The 13,310-nt window shown below is 44.0% G+C and overlaps 1 protein-coding gene across 1 annotated transcript in view; it reads left to right on the top strand.

Annotated features, from left to right (window-relative positions):
* Positions 1–12,085: 12,085 nt before the first annotated feature.
* PLCL2 (phospholipase C like 2) overlaps positions 12,086–13,310 on the top strand; it is a 312,705-nt gene continuing 311,480 nt past the window's right edge. The window contains exon 1 of the mRNA XM_082257834.1: positions 12,086–12,206. The gene's annotated coding sequence lies outside the window, so the exon portion shown is untranslated. The remainder of the gene's footprint in view (positions 12,207–13,310) is intronic.

Raw genomic sequence — 13,310 nt, forward strand, 5'->3', positions numbered from 1 at the left:
CGCAGTGGGTACCCGGCTGTGAAGCCGCAAACTGTCACAGCCGGGTGCCCACAGCAGTGATGCCGGCGCCGAGGGAGAGGATCGAGGCTTCGGGCGGCCACATCGCTGGACCATTGGACAGGTGAGTCAAATGGCTGGAACTCCGCTTTAATCTTCAACTGCTATAATGCTGCACATGTGTTCAGTTAGGACACCAGCCATTGCATGGTTTAACAGGTTGGTTGAGAGTACAACCAAGGTGACAGTTACATTCCCGACATATGCTGGAAATGTAACTGTTTTTTTAAACTGTTACATTGATAGGTTCGCTTCAAGAGTAAGTTCATGAAAGATGGATAAAGGTTGTTTCTATTCACAAAGTTTTCCTCTTTGATGACCAAATCTTAAGTCATTATAATTTATTTGGAGTTTTTTTATTCCATGAACTGAACCATTGCATGTCCCTTTGCATTCCAAAAATCACTTGATTTCCATCAAGAAATGCAATATTTGTTGTGTACCAGTGCTGAGGTACAGCAGGTACTTACTATTACTGCTTCCCCACAGCAGGAGGGAATGTTTGGACCGCTGCTAAGCAGAAAGTTTTAGCCACTACTTGGCTCTAGGTATCATAGGAATGATACTTCGCATCATCCAGTTGCAAATGCAGTATATCATTTTTTTTTAATCAATGAAAACATTTAACCAGCCCAGGAAAATAGCCTACAAGCATTTACTTTTTTTGCCCTATTCACACAGAATGAATGTGCACGTACTTTTACTGAATGGATTGCTATGCAAATATTCTATAGCAGGATTTATATTAACAGTCCCCCACAGCTAGCTGTGCAATATTACGCTATATATATATATATATATATATATATATATATATATATATATACAGTATCTCACAAAAGTGAGTGCATCCCTCACATTTTTGTAAATATTTGATTATATCCTTTCATGTGACGACACTGAAAAAAATTTGCTACAATGTAAAGTATAATTTCAGCAGTGTTGTCACATGAAAAAAAGATATAATAAAATATTTACAAAAATGTGAAGGGTGTACTCACTTTTGTGAGATACTGTGTGTGTGTATATATATATATATATATATATATATATATATATATTGTGACAGGAAGTCAGGTAAATCTGTGGGTGTTGTCACAGACGGGAGATACATTTCTGCCTTGTTTAGACAATTCACCAATTACTATTGGGTGTCGGCAGCAGAGGTAGCCAGAAAGGTTTAAGGACGTTGGAAAGCTTCAGCTATTCAGAATGAGGCAATTAAGGCCTCTATAAGTTATCCAGAGGATGACTACTGATTGCTGCATCCTGAGGCTGTGTGCGTTAAGGAGTGCAGTGAGCTGAGAGACTTCTGAAGGTGAGGTGGTGTTGACTTTTTCTGTGTGAAAAGAAAACAAATGGACTATTGGTCTTCTGCTGTATGACCAGCATTTCTGCCCAGCAGTAGGTTGGGACAGACACCATAGGTAGGTTCCTGTGTTGTGAAAGTAGACGCCCCAAGTGGCCAGGGCTTATTTTATGTTTGTTTGATTTATGCTGTTTGGATGCTTGCACTTGTTTCCAGCAAATTGGAAGAATAAACCATAGACCATTGTTTTCAACCACTCCTTGGCTGTCTCTCTGTATAACGAACCCCCCCAAGGGGTCACCCACACCTGCTACCGAGCTAACCCCTTACAATATATATATATATATATATATATATATCTGCATTTCCGGGTAGGGGATTCGTCACGGAACATGCTGATGACTGGATTCCGCCCAGTGCATCCCCTGATCGGCTTTGGGCTTCACCGAACATAGTTCTGTGAGTGAACACAGCACAGAGCTGTGTTCAGTGACAGGGTATCTTGTTGTTTTTTTCAGCCACTGCTAAGCAGGGAATGAAAACAACTAGTTTCCCAGTAAAAGCAGCACACACCACACACACATACATATTTAACCCCTTGATCCCCCCAAAATGTTAACCCCTTCCTGCCCAGTGTCGTTATTACAATGAAAGTTGGTTAGTTACAGTGCATGTGACAGTGACAGTGCACTTTATTAGCACTAATGGCTGTAATAATGTCACTAGTCATGTCAGTGGCAGTTAGTTAGTTCCCACAAAGTGTCAGTTAGTGTCAGACTGCCCGCCATTCTGCTATAAGTTACTGATCACCGCCGTTACTAGTATAAAACAAAAGAAAACTTCCAGTATATATCCCATAGTTTGTAGACACTATAACTTTCCCATAAACCAATCAATATACACGTACTGTTTTTTTTTCTTTTTCTTTTTTTTATACCAAAGACATGTAGCAAAACACATTTTGGCCAAATTTGAATGTTTTAAAGCAGAAAGTAAAAAATATTTTTTTTATATAACAAATATTAAAAAACCCAGAGGTGATCAAATACCACCAAAAGAAAACTATTTTTGTGTAAAAAGAATTATATAAATTAAGTTTGGATACAGCATTGCATGACTGCGCAACTGACAATTAAATTAATGCAGTGCCAAATAGCAAAAAATTGCCTGTTCATGAACTGGGTTAAACCTTCCGGAGCTGAAGGGGTTATATAAATATATACATTTTAACAGCTTTGAAAAAAATACATTCTAATGGTGGCTTCACACTTCAGTATTCTCTTGCGGTGTGTTAACACACTGCCTTAAATGTGTTACGTTGTATATTAATGTGCATTGTGGTAAAGTGTATACATATGCAAATCCATTTTTTTTTTGGTTAGCAAATCAGACTGGGAGTAAAAAGCATCCATCCCAGGATTACCCAGGTACACCATGGAAACTGTCAGGATCCGTGCTTATGACTGCAAAAGTTAAAGCAACTCTGTTGCTTATTTTAAACCCCTGTGCAATAAAAAAAAAAAAAAATCACACCTCTTCTATGGCCACTGATTATTTTATTTGTTCTGTAAAACAGTTAAAGCTGCTGAAAAACTGTTTTCATCTGAAAAAAAACTTTCTGTGCCCTGTAGTGACCTTGGGGCTGGTGGGTAGAATGACAGCGAGCAACAAGGGACCGGGCATCAGACAAACCTGGAATGTTTATATCGGATGCAGATGATTCTTCGGATGCAGCAACTCTATCCCTGCACCCCAATCTAGCACCCCCTCTATCACCTGTCACAATGAGTTGCGATAGAAATTTAAGTGTTTGCTTCCAAACAAATTACACAAGCATTGTGCATTGTTGTCACCATCAGGAAATCCACCCTGAGAAATACTATGCAGGTATTCTTGGAATGTATGCATATTAAAAAAAAAAAAAATCCAAAGATACCTTTTTTTATTGTGTCCAGCAAGGCATTGTAGGTGAAATTTTATTTAAGACTGAAGCATGGGACTGTAGACTGCAATGTTTTTTTATTTAAACAAATTTAAATATTTTGAAATACCTTCTTTAAATAATTAAAACAAGACAACTCAATAATAAATACACCACTCAGCCCCCGTTCACACTAAGGCGACCTGTGAGGCGACCTGGTCGCCTCACAGGTCGCTGTAGGTCGCCTCCCATAGGGAAGCTGTGGACCCGTTCTAATAGGAGCGACACAAGTCGCTCCGACTTAGAAAAAGGGTCCGGAGCTTCTTTGGGGCGACCCGGAGGCGACCGCCATAGACTTCAATGTTATGAAGTCCGTGGCGGCCGCTCCGAGGTCGCGGCGCGCTGCTCGCACCGCGACCTCCGAGGTCGCGGTGCGAAGTAGCGTCGCCCCTATGTGAAAGGGGGCTTATAGATGGATAAAAATTGGCCACGGCACCTTTAATTGGTTTCTTTTAAAATATTGTAAACAAACTTTATGAATCATCCAATAAATAAGAATAAATAGGAATAAATATCAATATAATAAATAATCCATAAATAATAATAAATTAAATTCCAGCAAACCACAAATCACAGGTCATAGAACTCGAGTGATGACCAGTCAAAATATATATTTATTTCAAATAAGTCCGCCCTTGATACAAGGGTGACAGACCACATAAGGTGACACGACAGGGATGGGGAGCTCGCCAAGCCGCTCAGAGACACTGAGGAGACTGAAGCCGCGTAGCTCTTTATACAGGCCTATGCCCATGACGTAGCCGCCCGTGACTCACGTGTTTCCCGCCCGGCTGACGCGTGACTTTCCCGCCTAGCTTGAATTGAAATTAACCAGCGGCCGTTCCTTCAGAGCGCATGCGCCAGTGACGTCACTGGCTGCATGTAAGGTAAATATCTCCTAAACGGTACATGTTTAGGAGATATTTACAGTACCTATAGGTAAGCCTTATCATAGGCTTAGCTATAGGTACAACTTGCAGAGGAGGGTTTACTTCCTCTTTAAGTAATGGGGCATCTACACTGACCACCAATGTAAGGAGGAATTTTACACTAAACGCCAATTTATTGGGGGATTCTACACTTACCAATAATGTCAGGGGCGATTTTAAACTGACCACCAACTTATTGGAGCATCCTAAACTGACCACCAATACAATGGGGAATTCTACACTGGCCACCAACCTACTTGGGGATTCTACTCTGACCACCAATGTAATGGGGAATTTACAGTGACCGGCAAAGTAATGGGGGTTTCCACACTGACTAACAATGTATTTAGGGATTTATACTGACCAAAAATGTAAGGGGGAGAGTATACACTGACCACAAATATAATAGGGATTTTTTACATTGACAACCAATATATGGGCTATTCTACACTGATCACAAATCAAAGGGGGGGGGGGGTACACTGACCAGCAATGTAAGGGCAATTTTACACTCATCACCAATATAATGGGGGGTGGGGTATTTACAATGCCCACCGGTATAACAGGGAATTTTACACTGACCACCAATGTAATGGGAAGATTTACATTGACTATGAATATAATGGGGATCGTTACAAAGAACACAAGTATACAAAGGCATTCTACACCGATCAACAATGCAATTTACACTGACTAATAATGTTTTGGGAAGATTTACAATGACCACCCTAACCCCACCTTCCCAAATACTCCTGCTGACCTCGGAATCCCATCCCCCCCTCTGCTTAACTCTGCACCCCAACCCCTCCTACTTGTGTACACACCCTTCTTCCCCCTGCTTACCTTTGCCATCCTCCTTTTTGCTCACCTCTGCCATGTCGCCCTATAAATGCAGTACCGGGTGCGGACTTCCACCCCTCTAGATATGATACTGTGTGCACCACCTAATAACACAGCAGCTCAGTGCTTGCTGCTGTAACTTAAAAACAGAGCCAGCAGAGGAGGACTTCCACTGTTCACTACCTCTCCTGGGCTCTTACAGATGACCTGATCAAATACAAAGCCTGGCAGAAGAAGTGAGTGGTAGAAGAGTTTCTCTGCAGGTTCTGTTTACAAGTAGTGTAATGAATAATGTCTCTTACATAACGTGGTTTTGGTACAGTATATGCTGTGACCCCATTCTGCTGTTACATAGAGCTGAACACTGCCTACTTCTGGGGCCTGTAAAAACATAAGAGGCATTCTCCATGATGCCATGACCATTCTACTGGTTTTTTAATATACCAGCAGTTTTGGCCAACAAGCACCTCTTCCACTCCCTGCATGGAGACATGCAGACTGCTTCTCTCACCTCTCACTACCATTTGGGCAAAAAGTGTAGGGGTGGGGGATGTCATATCTCTGACCCCAGTTGCATAAAATTGGCAATGACAGAGTGTATGGTAAAGTGGAACTAAAGGCAGGAATGCCTAACTGTGCTCCAATGGTCTGATGCCCACAAGGTCCCTCAGCTACACTGGCATTTCATTGTGCCAGTTGTGCCAGTTTTTACCTATCTTGATTTACCCATACAGGATGACTAGCAGTCATTCATCCTGACACACTGGCAAGCACAACTCAGTGTACAATTTACATTCTTCACAAGATTGTGAATAAACAGGTAAGCTTATTTTATTACAGACCAATCTAAGTATGTATGTGCCATACCTGTGGGATCCCATAACAGCTAAAAATCACTGGGGTTCGCACCTCTACTACCATGATTTCTGCCTGCTTGCACTGGTATGGCACATGCATACTTACATTGGTCCAAGCTGGAATAAGGTAACCACTGGCGTAGTTTCAGGGGTCACAGGGATAACACTCCCCACGGGACTCACAACTGGCGTCTCAGATGGCTAAGGTCTTGCTGCCCAAAATGGACTGGGGTAGTCCAACGATACTAGAGGCAAAGAGAAACAAAGAAAGGGCGCACCGACCTAGCGCATTATCCTCATTAACAGGCTTTATTCATGCAACATATAAAAATGGCTACTCACAAACATAGGCGAAAAAAGATCATATCAAGCTCAGTTGCTCAAATGTCAGGAGTAGTCCATAAATTAGTCCATATCCGATAAGATGACGTCATCTTATCGGATATGGACTAATTTATGGACTACTCCTGATCACAATGGCGACCCTGCCTATACTCCAGTGGGACCCGTACGGTCTCCCTGTCACAACTAGTTTTACACCTGGACAATAGGGAGCCATATACATATACAGGAACCGATTCCCTCCATTTTCCTTCTGCAGCTGTTGAATTTCGGCTGGAGGGAGAAGAGGAGAAGCGGGCATTCAGAAGCTGTAGGAAGAAAATGAAGGGGATCAGATTCTGTATATGCCACCCTTTCTGTTCAAGTTACTCTTATTTATGCTGTTTGGGCCCCCCTGTGTTTAACCCCCACCCCCACAGTTCTGCTGGCCTACCCTTTTCCTCTTCTGCTGGCTGCTGTGGGCACCAAAATGCATTGTGTGACTTTTGGTGGAACGTAATTTTGGAAAAGGGTCAGGGACTTCTTTTCCATGTTTCTTGTGTGTAGGCCAGTCCATTAAAAGGAATGAACTATCATACATGCAAAGCACGGCAACATGCTAAATACGCACACATTTTCCTGTGCACCCAAGTGTGAACCAATTCTTACACAGGCACCCAGGCGTGCACAGGGGGTGTGCTGAGTGTGCCTGGGCACACTCTAATCACTCCGTGCACCAGGGCCGATGATAAGGCTGTACAGCCTGCCCTCCAGTAACGCGTCTGTGTTCTATTAGTTCAACAAGGGGGCATGGCCACCTGCCGAGCAGGAGGACTGGATGTGCTGCCTTATAGCAGATACTGATCCTCTGGTTCCTCCCTCTGCAGCGCTGCTGTCTTCTGCTCCTCTCCATGCCTCCAGCTGTGCTGCAGGGGGATCAGTTCTAGCATCTTTTCCTCCATCCTTTTCTCAGTCCCTTTCTCAGTTTTAAATGTAAGACATCAGAGGTCTGTTTAGAATCCTAGTATTACACCAAAGCCCCACAAAAGGTGAAATTAAAAAATGTTAAAAAATAAATAAAAATGTAAAAAAATAAAATTTAAAAAATAATTGTAGAAAAGGAAGGACTCGTTCACATGTGCTGTGCACTCTGTAATTTCTGCCATGATTGCAAAGCATAGCATTGCGGCCGTGACGCGTTCACCACTAGCTGCTGCCTCTGTTGCTCTGTGTTTGAGCTTTGTGGTGAACACCCTAATGCAATAGGCTGCGCACACATATGCATGGGCAGCAGTGGTTGTATGGATGGGGGAAGCATGCCAAACCCAAGAATGAGCCAATGAGCTTTACACCTTATCCCCCCTTAGGGCTTATTTACACTTGCTTTAAATTCAACACACATTAAAGCGCATACTGCTTCAACATTTCGGTAGTGCTTCGGTGAAGCTTTGATGATGTTTCCATGATGCTTCAGCAGTGCTTCCATGAAGCTTTAATGATGCTTCAGTGATGCTTTGATAAAGCTTTTATGATATTTCAATAATGCTTCAGCAGTGCTTCGCTGGTGCTTCAATGATGCTTTGGTGGTGCTTCAAGCGAGCTTTGCCATAGACTTCTATAGAGGCTTTAAAGACACTTTGAAGCACCACTAAAGCAACATGGGGTATCATTTTTGAAGCTAAGCCAAAGCAAAGCAAAAGCAAAAGCAAGGTGTAAACAGGACTGTAGGATAACCATTTTATTTAGTGACAGGGGCTTTGACTAGTGTTCAGAGATCATTAACAAAGCGTGTCCGAAGCCTTGTTTTGAAGCAAGTGTAAACCAGCTCTTAAAGTGATTGTAAAGTCTCTTTTTTTTCCTATGAAAAATAATGAACATGTTATACTTACCTCTTTGTTGCAGTGGATTTGAACAGTGCAGCCCAAATCCATCTCGTATTGGGTCCCTCTACGCTGCTCCTGGCCTCTCCCTCCTGTTGAGCTTGCTATGGGGGCACCCAAGCCAAATCACAGCTCCCTGTGTTCATTCAGATACGGAGCCCCGACCCAGCCCCTCATTCCCCTGACTTCCCCTGACTTTGATTGACAGCAACAGGAGCAAATGGTGCCGCTGCTTTGTCTCAGCCAATCAGGAGAGAGAATCTCGGTCGGCTGAGACACTCGTGGACATTGCTGGACAGAGAGAGACCTCAGGTAAGTGTAAGGGGGGCTAAGGGGGGTTGCTGCACACAAAAGGCTTTTTTATCCTAATGCATAGATAAAAAACCTTCTGACTTTACAACTACATTAAAGTGATACTAAACACACACTGTTTAATTTACATTGTCCCTTCTTCTTCTGTAAATGGATGATGGCACTGTAATTATTTTAATAAAATGCATCTAAGCACCTTTTTCCTAAGTGATATACAGCTGTCACATGAAACAGATCTTTCCCAGCCTGTCTGCAGGGAAATTCAAAAAGGAGGAGCTTTTAGTCCTCTGCTGCTGGTCACATGTTCAAAATAAAAAACAGCATTTGGGATACAGAGTAAAATGATTAATATCAATAAACTGTTTTAAATTGTTATACAAATATCTTTTTGAAATCAAATCTTTATTATTTTTTGGCAATGGGGTTCTCTTTGTATTGCTTCTCTTATGTGAAATCCCTTGTGTTCCTGCTAGTCCCTTTGCTTCCCTATTAAAAACTAACCACATTAAGCAGGACATCACAACGTGGTCAGTTCTCTATGTATGCAGGGAACTCAGTGTACTCTCCTCCAATGATCAGACTTGTCCTAACACCCCCCGCTGCACAGCCTTTCACTGGCAAGCTCAGTGTGCTGCTGCTTCTCCTCCTCCAGCTCCTATGCAGCTGAGAACAGAGGGAATGTGATCACTTATAATGAAAAAAAAGGGGAAAAGGTATTATTTTTTATTTTTATTTTTTTTAATATCTATACACAAATGTTTTGCCTTTCATTTCTATTATAAACTGAATGGGTTGTTTTACAAGGTGAGGGTTTACAATCACTTTAAAGCATGTGTGCTAAAGTGTGTAACGTGTTACAGATCTAAAGCCATGTTAATAAAATGTATAACTATTTTTTGCAGAAGAGAGATACAATGTCTGTACTGCAATAAAATACAAAACAAATCTCCTTTGCTCAAGTGATGTATGATGGAGGAAAATATATAGACGTTCAAGTTGACTTAAAGCGGAGTTCCACCCTAAAATTATACTTACCTCCATCTTCTTGCTCCGGGTCACCTGAAAAACAAATGGATAATCACAATTTTTTTTTTTTTTTTACTTACCTTGTTTAGAAGATAATATACTTACCTTACTTCCTCTTCCTCCCCTCGGCGGCCACGGCGATTCGTCACTTCCTGGCTTTGCAATGATTTCTGGGAGCTGAACGTCATCTCTCCCAGGAATCAATGCGCCTGCACCGGCCCCGACATCAGTTCCGGTGCAGGCGCCGGCATACCTTGCTAAACAGCTTCTGGGCATGCCCAGAAGCTGTGCAGGGATGGCGCTGCGGCACCAGAAGTGACGGCGGGGCCGGTGCAGTGCATCATGGGACCGAAAAAAATGGAAGAGGACACAGAAGAGGATCGTGCTGGCTTCAAGCTGCCCACACCTGAGATGGCAGCGCTGGACAATACATTTTCAAGGTAAGTATTTCTTCTAAAAGGTAAGTGCAACCCAAGACAGATCAGAGGCTATCCATTGTGGAATGCACTAGCCCTGACTGTCCCGGGGGTATTTTTATTAAAAAAAACTTTCCCAGGGTGGAACTCCGCTTTAAGTTGGTATTACTTTGGTCTTGCTGCCCCCTCAGGACCAAGGGTATCCGAAACACACTAAAAGACAACAAGAAGAGAAGGGGGCACCGATCTAGGGCATTACCACTAAAAAGATTTATTAAAATCTTTTAAAGTATATGATATACTCACAAAACAATTGTAGGTATCACGCATATAAACATGATCAACACAATCTTCAAGGTAGCCAAGGCACTGCACGGTGCTGGATTGCATGCAATAATCCGCATGAGTCTGCTAAGGCTAGGCTAACATGTTTCGAAGGCGAACCCTCTTCCTCAGAGCCAAAAGTTGCTGCTAGCTAGCTCATGTTTATATGTGTGATACCTACAATTGTTTTGTGAGTATATCATATACTTTAAAAAAACTGTAATAAATCTTTTTAGTGGTAATGCACTATGTCGGTGCACCCTTCTTTTCTTGTTGTCTTTTACTGCAATAAAATACACCTACCTGCTCACAGTCTTGTGTGGGTATTTGAATGTTTGCAGATTTATTAATTTTGCTCGAGTTGCACATCTATTTTAAAATAAAATCAAAGCATACTCTTATTAAAGCGGAGTTCCACCCTGGGAATACTTTTTTTTAATAAAAATACCCCAGGACAGTCAGGGCTAGTACATTCCACAATGACTAGCCTCTGATCTGTCCCGGGTTGCACTTACCTGCAAGAAGAAATACTTACCTTGAAAATGTATTGTCCAGCGCTGCCATCTCAGGTGTGGGCAGCTTGAAGCCAGCGCGATCCTCTTCTGCGTCCTCTTCCTTCTTCTTCAATCCCACAATGCACTGCACCGGCCCCGCCGTCACTTCCAGTTCCGCAGCGTCATCCCTGCACAGCTTCTGGGCATGCCCAGAAGCTGTTTAGCAAGGTATGACGGCGCCTGCACCGGAACTGACGTCAGGGCCGGTGCAGGTGGATTGATTCCTGGGAGCGATGGCGTTCAGCTCCCAGGAATCATTGCAAGCCAGGAAGTGACGAATCGCCGTGGCCGCCGAGGGGAGGAAGAGGAAGTAAGGTAAGTATATTTTCTTCTATACGAGGTAAGTAAAAAAAAAAAAATTGCAATTATCCATTTGTTTTTCAGGTGACCCCGGGTATGAAGATGGAGGTAAGTTTTATTTTAGGGGCCATGATCACTTTGATTTTACTGATTGATGTGCACCATGATAAAAAAGAACTTCCCTACAGAACAATTTAGGTCTGGTTCAAACCACTTGCGCTACAGGAATGCTTGCCCCAACAATGCATCTAACAAATGCAGGTGTGTTTGCAGCCACCAAAATGCATGGTAATCATGTGATGTGGCACAATTTTCAAAGTCATGCCTGCTGTACTTTTTGCACGCTCCCATGGATTTGACAGCCCGCTGAAATAAATAATATGCAGGAAATGCGCCATGTGAAAACATGCAGGAACACACAAAAAACATGAGTGCTCGGATGCATCTATATAGTGGCGTAAAATGATTGATCATGTTACATGAATTGGCAGCACTGAGATGAATCTGATTGTAATTTGATTGATCAGATTATAAGGTTGCATGGTGAAAACAGAGATGTGATCAATAATGTATCTTCCTGCCCTCCTATCCTATCAATGGGAATCCACTTCCCTGTGTGTAGCATATTGGTCGAATGGTTTTTTTTCTATCAGATTCCTTTTGAAAGTGATCGATCAGAAAATAAATCGATAATATATTAAAGCGTGTATGGCCATCATTATGTCAGCCTACTACCTCCAAGTCAGGGAGTATTGAAGCTGCTGGGTCAGTAAGACAGACAGACAGTGTGGGGGGGGGTGAGGTGAGCAGTGTACGGGTCCGCTATGAGGACAATGCTAGAAGCAGAACACATCGCCCGCCGAAGATGCTCAGCCTTCTACACATCCCGCAGGGAGGCGTGTCAAAGCGCTGACAGGTGGGCGTGACCATCGGCGGGGAAGCCTGCTCACGGGTTGGTGCGGAGACCAATGAGCCGCGAGCTGTCGGGCTGAGTGGCAGGGAAGCCCCGCCCCCCACGGGTGTTGTGGTTTCACCCCGGCAGTGCAGAGGCTGCTCAGGGTGCCGGTGGTGACGGCTGGCCGAGGAGTCCGGGGATCGGGGTGAGTCCTATGACAGGGAGGATCTGTCTGTCTCCGCACCCCCCCACACTACAATCTACACACAGACACCGCTCATCACCCCGCCGATACATTCATACAATTCTTCCATGTGCCCGGAGACCAGCACACACCCAGAGACACCCGGAGCTCAGCACACCTTGTCCCGGATCACACTCACACAGCTCCGGCTGCAGCGGCATATGGTGTGTCCGGCTCTCCGGGGCATTCATTGCACACAAAGCCCAGCTGTCATCACAGATCCCGGAGAAGTGACCGGAGCCCCCTGTGTGTGACAGCTGGGAGCCTTCCATCCAATCATCGCATATGTGTGCAATCACAGCATCCCCCCCATGCCATTGTCTAATGGTGGCCATACACACTGCCATCAATCATCCATACAATCATCACATGTGTGTTCAATCACAGCTTCCCCCCCATGTCATTGTCTAATGGTGGCCATCAATTATCATCATCCATCCATCCCTCCCTCCATCCATAGTCCACTGTCCTCATCCCCCTCCATCCATCCATAGTCCACAATCATCTTCCCCCCTCCATCCATGGTCCACTATCCACATCCCCTATCACCCATCCATAGTCCACTATCATCTTCCCCCTCCCTCCCTCCATCCATCCATAGTCCACTGTCCTCACACCCCTCCATCCATAGTCCACTGTCCTCACACCCCTCCATCCATAGTCCACTGTCCTCACACCCCTCCATCCATAGTCCACTGTCCTCACACCCCTCCATCCATAGTCCACTGTCCTCACACCCCTCCATCCATCCATCGACCACTATCATCATCCCCCTCCATCCATCCATAGTCCACAATCATCTTCCCCCTCCATCCATGGTCCACTATCCTCATCCCCTGTCACCCATCCATAGTCCACTATCATCTTCCCCCTCCCTCCATCCATAGTCCACAATCATCTTCCCCCCTCCATCCATGGTCCACTATCCACATCCCCTATCACCCATCCATAGTCCACTATCATCTTCCCCCTCCCTCCATCCATAGTCCACTGTCCTCACACCCCTCCACCCATCCATCCATAGTCCACTGTCATCATCCCCCTCCATCCATCGACCACTATCAT

Source organism: Pelophylax lessonae, assembly GCF_965119305.1.
Source record: "Pelophylax lessonae genome assembly, chromosome: 5".
Lineage (NCBI taxonomy): Eukaryota > Metazoa > Chordata > Amphibia > Anura > Ranidae > Pelophylax > Pelophylax lessonae.